Consider the following 13,983-nt stretch of genomic DNA (forward strand, 5'->3'; position numbering starts at 1 on the left):
GATTGATAGACATATTTTCACAAACATTTGAGTAAAATGAGCAAATTGTTTTGATGCAACAAGTAAGAACTTTTAACAGGGATCTGACCTTTGGAAAATGGGCAAACATGAACGTGCAGTGATCATGTACTTGCAGAAAAAGCCGACTTTCCTGTCCCCCCCCCTCTTACTCAACAGCATGACAACTAGCTTTGACTTGTTCTTCTCCAAAGTCTTATGTTGGACTCAACACCCATACTGACATCCAGCTGCTTGGTTGCCATTTTCCTCAGTGCAGGCTACTTGTACAATGTTCTCTTAGATGCCATGGTTAAGATTGAGAAATAGACTTTCAGTCTGAAGTACCTGTGTTTTTGCAACTTTACTCCTACTTTGGCGGTAAGCCACCGGGAGGAAGCCAAGTTGGGAGCAAAACAGAAGCCACAGTACAATTGAATAGATTTCTCAGATCCTTTTGGTTTTTTACTTTATGGAGTCATTTGTAATTGATGTACAACGCATTTTTTATTTATCAAAACAATTGACAGTCACTTCAATAAATGTGTTTATAAAAACAGAGGGCATTTTTAACTGACCGTGTTTTTTTTAGCAGTGATTGCTGCTTACAAGTTACTGTCCATTGTTCACATGGGAGAGAGGTAAACATTAAACAATGTTAAAAATCACAGATTTATTTCAGGTAACAATATTACTTACCGTATATCGCTGTGTATAAGGCGACCCAACATATAAGACAACCCCCCTGTACACGCCTTCAAAATCGACCCAAAATCCTATACTCCGTGTATAAGGCGACCTGGAATGAAGCACATCACAAGTGCGCACACAAACCTTTTATATGCAATAAAAATATGTTTATCTTGCGGGTTTTTTCTGCGATGATTGGTCGCGTGTGTAACTCCAGCACATGTTGCCATTTTGTGTTTACACGGTACGACACCAAATTGGTGCCCATAAAATAAAATTCATTTATGAAGTAATAACATAAGAGACAATGGTGAGTAATTTAATCACAAATTAACTATGTTGTAACTAACTAGGCTTATATTTGCTTCACAATTCACGTGTTTATTCCACAATCACTTATTCACACTGTCTCAAACAGTTGTTAATACAACTGTAAAAACAGCGCGAATTGATTTCAGCTTCACCGGTTATCACATGTTAGGTCACATGTGCAGTATGCAAATGCTAACCGGTACTTCCGGCTCTCTACTCATGGATGTTGATTGTTTTACCATGTCAGCTGGTTTGACAATCTGCATCGAGGCGAGGGTCATTTCAACTTTATTTGCAGAAATTATTAAACTTTATTCAAGGAAAAGAGATACAAATCATGTTTTTGTATGGAAATAGTTATTGGAACAGTTATTTAGGATGAAATGCGAAGTTTTATTGTCAAATGCTGGGCTGGCTATCGGACGCCAGTTGACATCGCCCCAGTAGAAAAAAATGTGAGATCTTCGACTCCGTGTATAAGACGACCCCCCTTCTTAACCCCCTCATTTTAGGTACGAAAAACTCGCCTTATACACAGAGATATACGGTATATCCAAAAGCATTATTTTAATACCAATCTGCAGTTGCCTTTATTCACACAATGTATGCATGAGAACGATGTTTTGTCCATGTTCTCAACCGACGTTTGATACCATAACTGCACCTGAAATGAGTCAAATATTTGACTGCAAAATATTTGAAACTTTTTTCGCCAAAATATGGCATTCGTCTAGAGGGGGGTGGGCATAATGCTCAGGTGCGCACTATAGTCAAGAAAATATGGTACTTTGTGCTGTACATCAGGATGTTGAGGACCCGTGGGACCTTGTTCCATGTTGCCACATCATGCCTCGAGAGGGAGGCCTTAGACCACTGGGACGCCCGTCCCAGCTAGGACTTATGGTATGAGCAGTACGTCCTCCTCCGTTGCCAGGGGCACGGGTGGCCAAGTCTTCTAAGGCGCCGCGATTCGCTGTGCAGAGTTGCGTCCCTTGGTCAGGCCAGAAACCTATGATTGTGGGTTCGAATCATGGTTTGCCCCGATTATGTTTCTAGGTTTGTCAGCACCATACCCGCACCGAAGTGGTAAACGTCCAAGATCTGCATCACTTCGGGATTTCCTCCCACATTAAGCTGACCCGCCGTGATATAACTGGAATACTGTTAAAAGCGGCGTTAAACCCAACTCACTCACTCACTCCTCCGTTGCCCCTCCTCACAAATAATATGCAACACTCGGTCATTTGAATGAAAGATTCGACTCCTCAGTTGCATGATACTACAAGGTACCATGAATCGGAGCCAAGGAAGGCCGAGGACAAGTCCAACAGGGCTACAGCCAGTGCTCTACCTTTCCCTATGGTATGTTCCATCATGGAGACTAATAGTTGGACATTCTCTGCACTAGCAGGTGCTCTGATGAATCCACACTGTCTAGGATGCAATATGATTACTCTCTGAAGTTTGCAGGCAGTGACTTTCGTGAATAAGTTCTCATGCAAGCCGCTCAGTGCCTGAACAAGGGACACTCCCCTATATTTTAGTTGGATTTATTGCAACTTTGAAGATTATTTCAGATGCATCATTCTGTCAGCTTACTTTGGTTGAAAGCAGCGTAGCTTTGACCCGCTTGTTGAAAACCACAAGTATGGTAATGACAAAACCGAAGAAAAGGGACTTTGTGCTTTCAAACCATGCCTGTGGAACAAGACGAAACGATCCTGACACATAAGGGTGACAACTCTGTCTACATCTTATCGTAAGAGGCAACTAACGGAATCGGGTGGTCAGACTGAGACTTGGTTGATGAATGTCATTGTATCCCAATTGCGTAGATCGATGCTCATGATGTCAATCACTGGATTGTTTGGTTCAGACTTGATTATTTACAGACCTGTAATATTCCTGAGTGCTGTGTTAAGCAAACATCTAGTTATAGTGACAGTTACTTCAGAGTACACATGTATGAAAACTGTTCTTGTTCAGTTCCTGGAAAAGGCCAGATAACAGACTATGTAAGCACTGGCATAGTCAATTCAGACGACTGTATTCCCTGTAGGAGTGAAGGTTTGGTTTCCATGGCAACCATATTTGAAAAACAAGACTAAATCAAATATGCAAATATCAGACCACTTATTTTGTTCAGCACTAGTTCCTCACTATTTGATTTGACTTCCTTATGCCCTTGTATTTATTCTGTGACATGCATGAATTTTCACTTGGCCATAGAAACTCCTCTTTTGAATGCTAGCCTTTGGAAAACACAAATCTTGATGACACAGCTTTCACCTCAGCTGAATTCAAGAAACACTTTTTCCACAGACCGTAAAGATCCCTTTTCAAACAGTTCATTTAAGTGAATTCAACATACTATCAATATTGCACACTTACCACATATGTCTGTTCCCAGAGGAGTCTGCTTGTTGAAAGTATGCAAGTTTTTTCATGGCTTGCAGGCAAGGGTGACTATTCAGATGATGGTTCTGAAAAAGATCAATAATGCTTATTAGCTTAAATGATTGTTGGTTTATAATTAATGTCTGGTCTGTTGTCATGTGTAAGTTTGAATTGTGTTTTGACACCTGTTTTAACAGTCTGTCATCTGTTAGTGACAGTGGTGAGGCAAACCCTGTGGGGATCCTGAGATAGAATAGGTCTGAAATACACCATTCTTTGATACAGTATAACCCACAGGTGGGAGGGCCAGGTGCTAGCAAGGTGTGACATGGTTGATTGTTTGTCCTGTGACATGGTGGCTTAAACTTGTCAACCTCAATTCTGGTTGGCTCATTTAAGAAGTTCTTTGTTATATACTTCTCAAAAGAAGTTAAGGACCACCTGATTCTTTCATATTACTACAGTTGTCATGATCGACCTTAAGTTGAAGTATTAGGGGTAGCTTATGTGTGACAATTCAGTCTGTGGGTATTAATTGTGAAAACAAGTTTAGACAGAATACAAATGGCACGAAAGGATTTGCAGAGATGTTTCATATGTGCGTTTGAATGGGAGTCCAGTTGACTCCAACTCCAATATTCAATGTTGATTGGTGAGAGGTTATCAAATCAAAATAATTGAAACAGCCGATTTGACGGCCATATCTCAGCTAAAACTCATATTTTTTTAGAATAGTACTTTTATAGTCATTGTCGGTAGGCATATTTTAGTAATAAAATGTACATTTATAGGCTACAAAATGCAAAGTGGTGGTTTCTACAATATTCAAATGTGTGGAAATATTTTTTGAGCAGAAAATATGATAGAAAACGACAAAGAATGTATTTCAAGATTCAAGGAAAACAGGAAGCTTTCTATTTGGCACCTTTCTATACAAACTGTGATTGTGACATATCTTTTGTGTAGCAATTAGCGATATGACATCATAATGGTGACGTGCGGTGTAGAACGAAAGCTTTGCAAAACTTGCTTAGTTTTCTTTAGGGTTACCCACCTCATGTTAGCTAACCAAGTTGCCATGCTTATATGCTGTCGTTGCCTTTCATATGTTTGAGTGAACAGTGTAAACAAATTGCTTGATCATATACAGGACTATATTTTGTTCAAAGACTTGTCGATGATTCCGTAATTCAGATCGACAACCCATTCAAAACACTGGACTCAACCCATGCCGCTTCACTCAGTATATTTACTGACACCAAAGAGTTCATGTTTTATTTAGTCGTGGTTGAATGGAGGTAAACATACTGTTTTCTTTGTCGAGCTAGCTTACCTGTAGATTTCACCACGCAAAAATGAAACAAATCACACAAATGTTAACAAATGAAACCTTGCACTGCATGTTCAGTTCCATATTCTATTTAGCATGGTTAAATCTACAGGTAACCTAGCTCAACAAAGAAAACACAGTATATTTGTCTTTTAATTCTAAGATATGACATGGTATGACTAACCAGTAATAATCATGATGGTAAACTTTACATAATGTAAAGACTATATACTTTTAAGACCATTAATAGAATTATATTGGGTTGTTTGATAGGCATTATTTAGAAGTTGACGGATGATAAAGTAGACACAATTTATGGATAACAACTTCTTGAATACTGTAAAGGTGACATTTCAGTGTAGATCCTTATATCGTTGTCAAGCAAGACAGTCTTACTTTACAAGGGTATAAAGATCTATACCAAAATATCGGCTTTACAGTATTTAAAAAGTTGTTATCCAAGCATTAGATTGGGTTGTATTCATTTTCAGCAATAAAAAAAAAAGCAATTGTGCATTGCAAAAAAAAAAGTGTAACCAGCTCAACACAGTCCATCGTATCAGAAGTTTTCAGCTACCCCCCCCCCCCCCCCCCCCCACAGACACGTTTCTGAAACATGTAAACCTGAAATGTGCTTGTCATTTTCCTTAACCTCCAAATTCAGAACATTCAAGTTTCCAACTGGTTAATCCATCACGATTACCTTCCTCCTCTCGTGGGACATGTTCCTTATTACCACAAACAGATTGATCCTTTCCTTGGAATGCTTAAGTAACTGGTATGCATGATTGTTTTAAATGCTGGCTTAGTGATGGGCCTTCAGTGGGATACGCCTTAAGTCGTCTTGTAAAAATGTTATCCAAGGGAGATTTCATATTCCCAAATGGAATTCATAACGTAACCAAATGCCTTTGTTTCTATGGTTTTTAGCTGTGATTACAGTTGTATGTTTTGCTTTTATTTTCTGTATGGGTGCAACACTGCTTAAGGGGCATTCACACGGTACAACTAGTGGTATACAACTTGTTTTATGCAATTAGTTGCACAAACTGAAGTTGTATACAACTCGGCATTCACACGGCGGCGAGTTGCATACAACTCAGGTCTCGCGAGATCTGACAAAAAGCTTGTGATTCACTACATTATCGCTGGAATTTTGGTTGCCAAGTTAATATTCAGACGCAGAGCTTTGAAAAATCAACGCTGTGCGAGAATTGCGGTCGCGTGGTACTGGACCAACCTCTGACTTTGCAATTTAACGGACTTGTATATTATTGAATTTTTAACCCCATGATGGAAAATTAAATGTATAACGTGACACATTCGATACGTAAACATACTTGTTTTATGTGTCGAAAACAAATTTTCCGTTACATGACGTCAAAACACGAGGGCAATGCCCACATGTACAAAGACAAAAACAACCCGCAATTCCTAGTCATTGCAAAACTCAGTATCCGTCATGTCCGTGGTGAGCATCTGCTTTGGCTCAGGACAATATATTCTAGTATCTTTTTGTTTATGTGTATCTTACAAAGTTCCCACACAGCTATTGATTTTAATAACCACATCGGTTCCTTCTTTGGGACATTGAATGATTGTCATCCAAAATGTCCTGAAGACATATTTCAGATTTTGTTATAATATAAAAGAATGAACTATAAAAATCCTGAAAGTGCCCTTTGGCCAATTGAAATCAGATACTTTTAGCTTATTTCCCAATTTATAAGTAACGTTGAAAAAGTAACAGTATATTACCAATTGTATGTGGTTATAGTATGGAAAATTGTTGGGCTTATCACTACAACAGCTCCACAACACCTCCACCCCCAGCAACGCACACCCAAACCCCAACAGACCATGACCCACCTCCATGAATCTCAAATGGTTGGCCCCCATTTTGAAACGCGCACCTGATGCAATCTTGAGCTGTCAAGGTTCCGCCCATTAAAGATAAATCCAAATGTAAGACAAATAGTTGTCCACACATGAGTTATACATTAATAGAAATATAACATGGCGAATTTCCTTCAGGTATACATTTACTTTAACTTAAATGAAGTGCCTGTTTTATTTAACCTATCTATATTAATTTGCCACAATCAATATGTCACAATTCTCCAAAGGAAATATGTATATGCTGCTGTGTGTTACATTCACAAAGCATCTTATGGGAAGGAAAACATGATGAATGTCAATTTCTATGACCAAACAAACAGCTGATTATTATGAGTTTCATAAATTCTATGGCATTTTAGATTATATTAGTAACAGTACTGCATACATGTATCCATTTTGCAGCAGAGCATTATTTTGCTGGGTGAAACGATGTTGAAGAGATATTCAAATTATAATTCAAGATTGAAACAGTAAACTACTTCATGCACTGAATGCGTTGTGTACTAGTTCACCCGCACCTCAAAGAAAATAACAAATATGTACAACGATGTTGATGCTGACGTATACTAATATGACATCACTACCGGTAACCTCCCGTCATAAAGTAGCGAGTTCACTGATAGCAGTACACGGAATGTTTGGAGTAGGTTTTACCGTGATGATATATACATAAATCTATTCTCGCTTTGATACTACGTGGAAAGGCAGACCAATACCGTCGTCAGTGTGCGTGATATTGCGTCAATCATGGCGACACGTTGAACGATTTCTGTTGACTTTTTCCAAATAAGTATCTGGACTCTAATTATTAATTCCTCAATTCTTGCAACGATTATTGACCCATGCATATTCTTAATAAACTGAACTAATGTATGCAAGAAAATGATGACCGAATCTCTCGGAATAGTAAAATGTTAAGTAAAACTAGAAGTTTGCGTTGTTTACATTTAATGAGAAGGCCCACTGGTAGGTTTCAGAGCACAGGGTTTGGTTTCACACTTATATATTGCGGTTGATTTCATTTGGACTGTTTGTATTAGTGACTTAGACAAAATGTCAATTGATTCTTAATGGTTTGATGAATTCAGAGATGTATGTATGGTAGCTGAGTGTGAAATACATGTGATGTGACAGGCATCTCGCCTGACGCGAAAAGAACCGTGATTTTGCAACGCTATCCAGCATGGAGGTTCAGTCCAGAGTTTTTATATTTCGAAAAGGAATATAGGGTTATTGGAGTCTTTCGGAATGAAGATTGGGGTTTTGACAAAGGGCATACACCCAATGGTTTTGTAATGGAACTTCTCATGTAGCTCTAAGTTATTTGAATAAATAATCACATTTAGAACAGTGAATTGGTAAAATGCGAAAATGGCATTTATTTCGTTGTACACTATTTTCAGATGTCGTTAGTGATACATATGCTTTGGCTAAAATAGTTGTTAATGGCATCATATTATAGATACTTTCCCACAGAATCTAAAACTGTGACGTGCATTTGTGTGTATGATGTATTTTAAGTTTTAGAAACGTATTATGGACCTTATCTCATCTTCGTCTAAAGTACAGTGTACAGTCACATAGCTTGTCGTTTCAAATAACACCATGAACAGTTTAACCATGAGAATTAGACTGATGCAAATGTCAAAATATATCATTTGGTACAGTGGTATTCTACGTACCTACTTTTCATAGGTCCTTTATTGAGTGGTGACACTTAGAATACCGAAAAACAGAAGTTATCGACATGAATAGGAGTCGCCATTTTTGTTTACATATTGACATGATATGTCAAAAGTTGGACCGACTTGCCCGCTCACACGATGCAATTTGTTGCATGGAACAAATTGTATACAACTAGTTGTACCCTGTGAATGCCCCTTTAAAGGTACTTCCTTAACCACAAGAAAATAAAACACAAAAAATCCGAAAACCAGCTACTGTCTTCATTTTTATAAAACAGATTTGCTGAAATGTAAATCATATAGCACCTTGGTGGTATACTCGAGTCCGATACAGATGTAAGGAGAAATCAAAGAATATATTTGAAGTATTTTGGGTGTCCACTTAAAGTTTTGTCTTGATTTGCTTTGATTGTTAATTGGTCTGTCAGCACCTTCATGCTTGTGGTTGGGATAACATATATAGCCTGTGACAGTTTGGTCCGACTTCAGAGAAGCTGAATGTCATGAGACTAAGGTATTGATAAAAAGCAGTGTTGAACACTAACTCCTACAACAGAGAACATGTTGGGATTGTTTCATTGATTGGTTTCTTTCATCATTTCTTGATAGTTTGATTCAAATTTTAACCAAAACAAATTACATTAAAGTTTCTTTTAGACAAACTGAACCTGTCATTGACAATACACATGCAGTTACATCATAGTGATTTTACAATGTTACAAGGAATCACTCATCATATAACTGATGTGAAAAATACATTAATTTAGCTAGATTTATTGACAGATATTGTCAATGTAGTTTAGAAGTCACATTGACTGACACGGTTGACAAAGGCTAGCCAGCTGGTGGTGGTTTGTGAAAGGCAGTAGTTTTTGAAATTCAAGAAAAACACCTGTAATGTCAACAAGCACCTGTTCAGTGAACTGTGAATATAAAACATCACTACCAGAGAATAAGAGACGAATATCCAACAAAACAGATTCAACTGGACATAAAAAGTCAAAATAGCATATAATAAATTATATGACAGGATCGCTGAAAATCCGTGACACCAGGTGTTCACAATACTGTAGACACCTGCAGGAAGATGGATGAGTGGGTGTGCATTGTGAACATCAAGTAATACCATCCACTCTTGAGTGAAATGACACTTACTGGAACATAAAAATCCCAGATATACTGTCAGAGGTTGGACATTACATATTATTGGATCCATGGTAACTTACGCTCAACAAATGAAGCTGATTCTAAAACCTGCGGAATAAAGAAAGAATGTGAGATGCCCCCCCCACAAATGGAACATAAGCAAGTGTTCGTCATTCTGCAATAACTGCCTGCTGGACATGAACCGGGAAAGATCGTCTGGAAACAAGACATTCAAGGCAAAATGGGCAAAAATTGTATGGACATGAATGAAGAAAAGTGCCCCTTGAGGTGATACTGACAAGAATGAAGAGTCGGATAGTCCAGCCACTGTCGTCAGGGGGAAAAGCAACAGCTGACGCTGAGAAACGTGTTTGACAGAATCTGGGAAGCTGTGTTATCACAGGACTTTACACATTTGGAAGGACCCATGACTATGGAACTTGGAAATAAGCTACCTCAGCAGATGGGTCGGAAGGACATGGCTGCCGGACCATAGCACTGTACCTCTGGATGTGCTGGTCTGTCTTTGGCACATGGACTATCCTAGGTGGTGATCTGAAAGTTGAAAACAGTCCTTACCAAGAGTCTCACCATGGGCCAATAGCCTTGCTTTTTTCTGAACAAAATATGAAGGGCAGAATACGTCCTTTCACCCAGACTTGTTTTACTGAAAAGAGGATAAGATTTGTATGAGGCCTGGCTGATTGTATGTTGCGAAACATGGATTGTTGCTCATACTATCAACCACTGGTTTACCTGGCAAAGAACCAAGAAGTTTCAGACCACAGATATGACTGGAATATTGCTGACTTGCAGATACATGAGCTCACTTGCACATTTCTAAGATGAATTTCCCATTGTGTGATATCAGAGCTCCAGATAAGCTGCGTATCTGCATAAAATACGCATCAGAAATGCAGAAATATTCAGTAAAATAAAATCCAAGCGTATCAAATACGCAATGAACATTACAGAAACGCTACAAAAATAATACTTGTGTGTATCATCAAAATATTGTGAAGAAACCCTGTGTATTCGATTAGCAAATCAGCAACTTATTTTGAAATTATAAACGGACATTCCGTCAACCTTGCCAAACTCCACAATGACAGTTACATCATGATCATTTGCCATCACACTTTCTTGTGGAAGTATCGTGTTATTTTTTAGTCCTATAAAGCCCTCGAACCCACACGACACCAGTTTGCAGGGACTAGATGAATAGTGTTTTTAAATATTTAACTTTAATACCCACATCTGTAAAAACTAGTGGGTAACAGAAATTTGAATATCCAGATAGAATTACTGATACCCAATGATTTTAAAATGCATGGGTAAAATACCCACAACACAAAAAAAGCTTATCTGGGGCTCTGGATATTCCTTGTAACATTGATGTGGGAGCATGACAGTAATATGATGTAAACTTCAAAAGAAACGTCTATGCTATGCTTATTCAGGGATCAAGAGCTAATGAAAATTAGATGAAGAATAGTGAAAACATGATTTTCCCTCGACAGTGATCCAGTCCGCGGAGGTAGTTCGTGTTTGATATAGGCTCTGTTTCAATGATCATGGTACCACTTTCAGAACTTGGTTCTTAGGGGCTTACCAGCAGAGGTTTCAGTCATTGTTGCTAATATTTATTTGGGGGATTATGCATGTTATAGTAGATAGCTGCAATGTACCAATTACAATGTTTTCATTTCTCTCAAGATTGTTGTATCTCTTGAAACTTTCAACTTAAAAGTTTAACTCAAAGGGCTTTTTAATATTGCACATTCAGAAATGCTCTGTTCTTTAGAATGTGTACATAACATAAATATAGAATATTAAACTCGCTCCCGTGTAATACCAATTTTATGAAACAAGTTAATAGTACTGGTATCTGACGAGCTTTCGCTCGTCAGATACCTCAACTATTCACAAGTTTCATTAATTGGTATTACACAGGTGCAAGTTTAGTATGATACTGTTGAGTGTGCATAGGCTGACACCTACACGATCCACGGCATAATCAAACTGAGTTTAACAGAATAATACTTCAAACACGTCAAAAGTTGAAACGTATGAATTTAATACTGTCGTTGCGCTACTATACGATCGACTTGTGGAACGGGGCCTTGCACCTCAAAGTTTACAGTAACGTCACAATACCAGATGATGTAATTTGTGGAATTTTGTTGCAAGATCCATCGGCAAAACAATGTCATGTGATGTCAGCCTAGCAACATAAGCTCCTCTCAGTGATCTGTCATCTCCACACGCAATGTCGTTGAATAAGCCAAGGGATGTTAAGAGCTTTCAATTTTTGATGGTGAAATGTGTCCCGTGAGTCCATATGCACGCGTTTTGGTATTACACATTGTATAATACTGCTGTATGTTTATTAAATGGGTGATCTCTTCACGGGCAAGTAATAATAGCTTTTGTAATGTGCATGTGATGGTGGACCAAGCTTAGACATTAGATGTCCAGTAGCCCATGCTCGGAGGTCATGCTAATGAAATACAACCCAAATTTTACATGGTTCAGTAACTAGTAAATCATCTCTGTGCAGAATAATTAGTAAGTAAAACATACCGTTAAAAGATGTGATCTCCTGTAAAAAGATGTGATCTCCTGTATAAAGATGTGATCTCCTGTATAAAGATGTGATCTCTTGTAAGAAGATGTGATCTCTTGTAAGAAGATGTGATCTCTTGTAAGAAGATGTGATCTCTTGTAAGAAGATGTGATCTCTTGTAAGAAGATGTGATCTCTTGTAAGAAGATGTGATCTACTGTAAACATGCTTTACCATATGCATTTATCTTCACATGGAATAAATTGAACATGTCTGAAAAGAAAGCCATGTTTTGTCAAAAGTTAAGTAAGTTCTACACCTAATAGATGGCTACAACTGCAAATGATGAGTAAGAAATGGGGTATTGTGTCACACCCTCCACTTGGCTGTGATCCCAACACATTCTAGAAACATTTACGTATTTACATGTTCTTTTTGAGCTCAATTAAAATCCTTAAAAATCCTTGTTTTCAATAACTGAAAGATGCTAATTGCCAGAATAGTGTTATTTCTGAGGTTGTTGATGTCTTCTGCAAAAACATTTGAGACAGGATCATCCATCAATGTAAGCTGGCTCTTTATTTTCTGCTTATGCAGTTGTAGCTCTGTCGAAAGCAAAATGTGTTACTTCTATGATAACATGCTTCAACTATTTGCCAGTGGTGATACTTATTACTAATCAGTGTGTTTCTTTGGTTAACGCAACATTCACATGTCAAATAGCCGTCACAGAAAGTGCTCTCTTCTGGAACAAACTGTACATTAGGGCTTTGGAACAGGAACAGACCAGTCACTGAGCCATAAAGCTCAAAACAACAACCTGCAAACCTTAGATTTCACTTTTAAGTTAATAAAGTTTGGGCTAGTGCTTGAAAATTTGCCTTTGCACTTATAGTGGTAACCAATGTCGACACTATCCCAACGATAAAAGTGCCGGTGGCACTAGTTGACACTATAGTGAATCAGTTAATTTAGCAAAGGTACGTTAGAGGCCATGAAAAGACGTATACTCACTGTTTGCTGTTAACTCGACTGGCGCCCTCTTTGGATCCCGGCTCACTGATTGGCTGGGAGCTGTTCAGGTCCTATGACTTCCCCGGCACAAGCTGCCGCACTAGGGGAGACTTCGATTGGACTTGCGGACATGGCCGATCACCACACCCTCAACAGTACTGTATTCATAGATAAATATGGTAGTTTAGTCAATGATTTGTTTTTGTCCCTACTGCCTATAGGTAATTTCACATAAAATATGTATCGGTAACTTAATTGGTCTTTCCATATTTTTTTCTTAAAGTAAACCAAGTTATGTGCACATTAACTAGATTGCTCAGTTTGGTACATTTTTACGGAAAATGTTATGTAGTGTATGTTATTTACCACTTTCACTGGAGTCATTTATTCAAACAGGTGAAGGAAATATAAAATGTCATTGCCAGAGAATCATTAGTCTTGATTCTCTGCCAAAACAGATTCCTTTGGTGGCTTAAGAGGAAAAATAGGAGTGAAAATTATGGGAATGAATCAGTGAAAATCGGTGATACCAGGTGATTGCAAAATGGGTAAGCATGTTCTTACTTACCCGTAGCACCCTTCACTCACAAAATTTGCATTAAAAAGTGTTTGTTGCAAATCTGTGTTGAAGGTTACTGTCAATGGAAATAGTTTCCCATTAAAAAGGATTACAAATGTGTTCAAGATAAATTCATGTGCCATTGCACTCTGTAGGACCTGCGGATCTGCGGAAATCATGTTTCTAGGTTTGTCAGCAGCATACCCGTGCTCATGGGTTTCACCGAAGTTGTAAACATCTGAGACCTGCATCAATTCGGGCTTTCCTCCCACATTAAGCTGACCCGCCGTGATATAACTGGAATACTGTTAAAAGTGGCGTTAAACCCAACTCACTCACTCACTCACTGTAGGATCTGCTGCCATGTCATGTCACTTCAAAGGGGGAAA

General features: G+C 38.3%; 1 pseudogene; it reads right to left on the reverse strand.

The window, feature by feature from the left end:
- LOC139463650 (uncharacterized) overlaps positions 1-13,167 on the reverse strand; it is a 29,324-nt pseudogene extending 16,157 nt beyond the window's left edge.
- Between the last annotated feature and the right edge of the window lie 816 nt (positions 13,168-13,983).

This window comes from Haliotis cracherodii, unplaced genomic scaffold, assembly GCF_022045235.1.
Source record: "Haliotis cracherodii isolate W230 unplaced genomic scaffold, xgHalCrac1.p SCAF_16, whole genome shotgun sequence".
Taxonomy (NCBI): Eukaryota; Metazoa; Mollusca; class Gastropoda; order Lepetellida; family Haliotidae; genus Haliotis; species Haliotis cracherodii.